Source organism: Clupea harengus, chromosome 26 (assembly GCF_900700415.2).
Source record: "Clupea harengus chromosome 26, Ch_v2.0.2, whole genome shotgun sequence".
NCBI classification, from domain to species: Eukaryota; Metazoa; Chordata; class Actinopteri; order Clupeiformes; family Clupeidae; genus Clupea; species Clupea harengus.
The window spans coordinates 4,209,707-4,216,341 of record NC_045177.1 but is presented as its reverse complement, the minus strand read 5'-3'; positions in this window follow the sequence as shown (position 1 = coordinate 4,216,341).

Here is a 6,635-nt window from a genome sequence, read left to right as displayed (position 1 = left end):
TTCTTTTCACTGCTTCAATTTATTGAATTTCTTATTAATACATTTACATTTAGTCATTTAGCAGACGCTTTATTCAAAGCGACTTACAAGGAAATGTAAAAATACACTTGGTTAAAAGGAGAGGGGATTCGAACTAGCAACCTGGCGATTTCTAAACGACTCCTCTAAACAACTCCTTTAACCCCTGTTATATATACATACATAGATATCCCCCGATACACAGCTTTTATCTTGCTCTCGTGGCGGTGTTGGATTTTGTATTTTTCATAAGCGTTCATGATCATCTCCTGCTTGCCAGCGGAGAAAAAAAGAGGCTCTTTCTTTGAGTTTGGTAGCCATTGTACCGTCAGAAAATCATGGTTTTGGTGATCGACGCTTTACCCTTTTGAAGTAGGACGGGCACGCACAATTGCCCAGATAAGTGAAGTTTAGTTCGAATTAACGACATTGTTTGACCGCGGATCATCCTTGGACGAACCGAGATAGCCTGTCCTCAATCATTGCGTTCATTTACGACGAACGGGCCCAGCATTAGCAAGGGCATGTGGTGTATACAGAGGCTACTGTAGATACAATTGGATGAATTAAACAAACTTTTACTGTGAAATGTAAACCAGTGGTGTTACACCCATTGACTCAGTCATATTGATGACCCTTCGTTATCGTTCGATTGATAGAGAGATTATACAAATCAAGATTATGGATTAATCTGAAAATCAATTGATGGTATGACAGTATAACAGCCATTATTGTTGACCGCAATCTATCACTTGTTAACTTTCAAAGTAGGCTAATTAGTCTAAGTGTGGACAGGCTAGGTAGCTACTATCTTAACATTGCGTTTTGGCTGACTAAATATGCTAGTCTGTATCAGAAATAGCAATCCAATATATCGTTAATAGTAGCCTATGTGGTAGCTAGTTTAAATGGTGTGGATGTATTTTATATATGAACATGGTGCCCCCCCCTCAGGAGAGATTGCATGACAATTAAAGGATAAACAAACCTCTCCTCCAATCACTTCCCATATTGTTCTCTCTTATTCCCTTAGACTCTTTCAAGCTCTACCCTCTGTGATTCCTACACTGAACTCTTTTTTTAATGAAAGCAATGCAAGAGCCTCCTGTAGATTCCTTAAAAAAAATAAAAAAAGTTTTAGCGCAAGTAGCTGTGGCAGAAAGTCTGCTAGCTAACTTTACAAGCCACAAGAGTAGTAAAGTTAGTGCCGGAGACGACCCAGCAAGGAGAACAAAAGAACGACCTACTTGGAACATGGCCTACACACACAGAGAGAGAGAGAGGACACACACACACACACACACACAGAGGACACACACACACACAGAGAGGGGACACACACACACACAGAGAGAGAGGACACACAGAGAGAGAGAGAGAGAGAGGACACACACACAGAGAGAGAGAGAGAGGACACACACACACACAGAGAGGACACACACACACACAGAGAGAGGACACACACACACACACACACACACAGAGGACACACACACACACACACAGAGAGAGAGAGAGGACACACACACACACAGAGAGAGAGGACACACACACACACACAGAGAGGACACACACACACACACACAGAGAGGACACACACACACACACAGAGAGAGGACACACACACACACACACAGAGAGGACACACACACACACACAGAGGACACACACATACACCAGGAGAGAGAGGACACACACACACACAGAGAGAGAGAGAGGACACTCCTTCACAGGCTCCTTTGTTTCTGACACGTATGCACATGGAACATATCAAAGTCCATTCTGGTGCGCACCTGAGATGCGGACACACACTCTTACCTTCAGTTCATTAGTTAGGTACATTTAGTTATATTGCATATTGTATTTTGATACTCTCAAACAGGGGCAAATTTAGGTTCCCACTTTTGGGGGGGCTAAGCCCCTAGATAAAACCTAATATTTTTCCTGTGACCCAGCAAAACTAGGGGGGTTTGGGGGCAGGGTCTGGCTGGTACTGGCTGTTATAAGACATTTTTTGAAAATATCCTTTTAAATAGTGTCCTCTAGTCTAGTGGGTTTTAGGAAGAACTATTTACAAATTAAGATTTAGAAATATGGCACAACAGTAAACATATTGAAGTAATCTGCTGATATAGGTGCTAATTATACTGTAGCACAATCATTTCCAATGGTAGGGATTTGCAGCTCAAGTGAGTAGGTTAACGTTGTAGGCTAGAGTTCACTAGCTAGTTATAGCTGGCTGAGCTACTGAGTAGGCTAGCATACCCACAGGATCAATTAACTGGCATGATAAAAGAGAGCCACGACATATATAATTAACTCGTGATGATTTAACCATTTCGTTTGTTTTACTATTTTAAACTTCATGTGCTATACCTTTATATCCAGCAGCTGATTATGGCAGCTTTCACCAGCTTGGGTCGGACAGTCGCTCCCAGTCTGTTTACTAGACGTTATCACCAACTGTCTGCACGCTCGCGAGGCTCGCTCACACGACCAAACAGGGCCGTGCGCTTGATATGACACCACAGTCTCAAACAGGCGGGATTCCTATGCTACTCGAGACTATTTTATTTCTAAAATAAGGCAAATGACCAATCATTGCAAGCACAAATACAAATTGAAGATGAGGGGTCTGCAGGCATGGGAGGGGGGTGAACACAGTGATAGGGAAGAAGGAGAAGATAATACATGTTAGCATAAGTGAGGATGGTCTGACCTTTGCAAATTACTTAAATACATTCTGTGCTTGGTTTGACGCATCAGATTTCTCCACTGAATGTAACTTAATTACAACTTGGCTGCGGCCAGCCCCCGGTTATAACGGCTAAAGAGGAGTGTAGAACACCTAAAAAGATCAATCCAAGAAAGGCAGCTGGCCCTGACAGGGTCAAAGATAGGTTCTGAAGGAGTGTAGGGGACAACTTAGGGTTAGGGTTAGTCCTGTGTTGGGACATACACACCATAGCCCCGCGGGATGGACAGCTTCAGTCATAGTGCCAGTACCAAAAATGTCAAAACTGTCAGTCTTAAATGATTATTGACTAGTTGCTTTAACATCAATTGTAATATTGACCCTCGAGTGGATTGTTTGAAACCTGGTATTATTAAGGAATGAAGTGCAACATGGACTTGATCGCTTTTTGCATGCAGGAATGGAGGATTCCCTTTGGTATATGCTGCCTAATACTTAAGTCATCTCAACAGGCCCAAACAAAATGCTTGTGATCTTTTTGTAGATTTTTCATCTGCATTTAATACCATTAGACCCCTTTTTATGATGGAGAGTTTACTGCAGGAGGAAATGGTCACATGATCAGATGAGTAGAGTCCTTTCGGACTGATCGTTTACAACATGGGTTTTCAACTGGTTTTGTCCCAGGGACCACCATTCTGACCAGAAAGTAATCCGCGGCCCACTGATGTGCCAGTGATTCCCAAAACAGTTTACAGTCCCGTACCCTTCTTTTTCATGTTTGTAACCGCCACCGCCACGCACCCTCCCCCCGCACACATATTCTGCCTATAATACTTGTCAGTGTAATTTCTTCGCTGAAAATGGGTCTACATCAGTATTTTGGGCAATGCGACTTGGCTATTTAGACATAAATATGTCGACGGGCCCAGGTATATTTATAAAAATAAAAAAGTCAATGGTGAACTGATCAACATAGGGTCATGTTGCGGACCCCCTGCAATGCCGTCGCAGACCACCAGGGGGCCATGGACCCCTGGTTGAAAACCCCTGGTTTACAATGTATTAGAGTCAATGGCCCAGTGTCTTCTCCTATTATTCCTGGGGCTCCACCAGGGAGCGCTGTTTGCACACTTTTATTCATCCTCTATACAAATGAGCACATCTGATCATTAAATGTGCAGCTGACACAGCAGTCGTGGGTTGGATTCAGGATGATGATGATGATGAAACCAGCTACTGGGTGTGGGCAGATCAGTTTGTTGGTTGGTCCAGTTTTCTTCGGTTGAAAACCAATAAAACTAAAGAAGTCATTTTTCATTTTAGGAACTCTAACCCACCAACAAATGACTATTGACGGAGACAGTATTGAAGTGGTAGATGACTATAACACTTATGAACGATCATAGATGCTAAACTGTGATGGAATTCTAACACAGATGTTATCTATAAGAAAGGTCTGCACTGTCTATATTTAATGTGTAAACTGGGTCAGGGTTTAGAGTGGACAGAGATATATTGGGCCTCGTCTAGCACTCCTTTGTGGAGAGGATGTTTTTGTTTGGAATGTTTTGTTCTATTGCCTGGAATTTTTTTTTATTTCCAGTGAATAATGAAAACAAACTGCATAAGACATTGTGTCTAATACGATTGCTGGATAAAAGCTAAATTGCATGACTGTAACCTGTGAGTCCTGAGAGATGAGGAAAAGAGTGCAGTTATTAGACGCATCACATCCCCTATTTATCAACTGGGCTCGCATATCAGTCAGGCCTACCAGGATTGCATTGCTGAACAAACTGGGAAACCAACAGAACTGATCCTTTGTGCGTGAGGATGCTGCACCTTATTGTGCATAAGTCTGTGATTAAGCTCAAGTGCTCTGGCCTTGTTTTGTTGGTATCGTAGTTGTCTGTCTAATGATTGTTTTATGGGACACAATGAATTTCCAAAAGGATCAATAAATAAATATCAGTCAATAGCCTATGAACCATTTTTATTGTCGTATTTCTGAAGATGCTTTATTAACATCTAAATCTTAAAAGCTGTATACTTCTCAAAGTATTTGATATTTAAAGTAAAGCCTTGGGTCAGGCTCATGAGTAGCTCAGTGTAAAGAGCACTGGTGTGTTGGGCAGCACTGTTCAGAGTGGGGCACCATACAGAAGTAATGATGGTGTGAGGGGTAAAGTCATCTCTAATGTTCAACGGGTGAAGCAGTCCATGCATCCTCTGAGGATTGAAGTGGTACTTCTCCTTTGGTGTCCAGATCCAGAGTAGGCAAAGCAAGCCCATACTCCCACCCCCATGTTTCACTGTTTTGCTCGTTCATCTCCTTACATACACCCGTCTGTTACTGGCATAAAGCTTACACTTAAAGTGCTTTAGAGACGGCAACATGGTCTCGGAGACTACTACTAGACAGCTGATTGGAGTCTTGCATTCTCTATTTAGCAAGTTCTGTGTCTGTGATGAAGTTACTTTTCTATTTCTCAGTGAACAAAGCTTTATGTATTGAGCTTTTGATAGTGTGGTCGCGTTTGGTGTGTCTAAATGGTCTGTCTATTTTAATGCAACTCACCCCAAAGTGTTGCATGCCATGCACTACCCCTGAGGCCCATTCCGTCTAGCCATGATTTGAAACGCTGAAAAGGCCCCTCTTTGCTTAGAACCACAATTTGTCTTCTGATACATTCACTCAGTTCTAATGCCATGTTTCCCTTTTAGTAAGCAATGTTGTGAGGCACCAGCATCTGTATAAGAGGGGAGCAATGGCTGCAAGGTGATTTACTTGATCAAGCCTCTGATCAGTAAATGAAATCATCATCAGTGTCATCTGAATATTTGCTTCAATTGAAGGACCAAACTATTTTGTACAAGGATTAACATGGCCAATGCCACACATTTTCTTAAAGATTTAAGAATCTTAAATAAATATTTTTAATTTACATGTAAAAACTTTTTGTGTTTTTAAATGTTTGTAAATCCTCAAACCTTCTCATTATTTCCAGTTTTCCACGAAAATATCAGATTTTGATGTGCGTTCAGAACATTGGACCCCACTGTATGTATACATTTCAGCCTACTATGGGTATGGTTTCTTTTTTCCACCAGTGTTCCTTTTTGTTCTCTACAAGATGTTCAGGGTTTGTTCCCTCACCCGTTGGATCTGTGCCAGCTGACATTGCATTTCATTCGTGGATTAACCAAGGTGCCGTTGAAATAGAACCAGTTACCAGCGTTTTTCTCTTCTCAACAAGAACACATATGTGATGCCATACAGCATCAAATCAGATGAATGAGTTTCCTAGAGACTGAGTAACTTTCTCGTAGATATAACAAGTTTATTTCAAGTATTACTTGGAGTGTAAACCATACATATACAAATGTTACCATTGAACTCAGAGTATCAGAGTCACAATTCTTTAAATAAACTTTAACAAGAGTAACAAAACGTAACAAGAGAATACAGATATCAATTTCACACTGACTGGACCTTAATCCAGAGGCCATATAAATCTGTACATGACAATATATATGCAGTGGACTACACAGTTTATGTAGTACGGAACACAACTGCAGAAGTGACTTTAGTAGCTCAAACAGACAAAGGAGCACATCGACCGGACACCTGTACCTGAATCCTATTGTCATGAAATATGTATTACACTCTACAAGATTTCACAAACATCTGATAGGTATTGATTCTCAAAGTATCCTAGTATTAACCTACTAATGGTGGAGGTATTTGTTTGTCACAGGTGCAGCTGTAGTTGGCAGATTACAGTAAATCTGAGGTGGATGGCGGAGTGAACTGAGAGACTTGATGTGACATGAGTTGAGCGGTGGATCTCATTGGTTACATTGCGTCATCAATTAAAATAGATAGCCAAAGCACAAAACATCCCTTTTGCACACACAC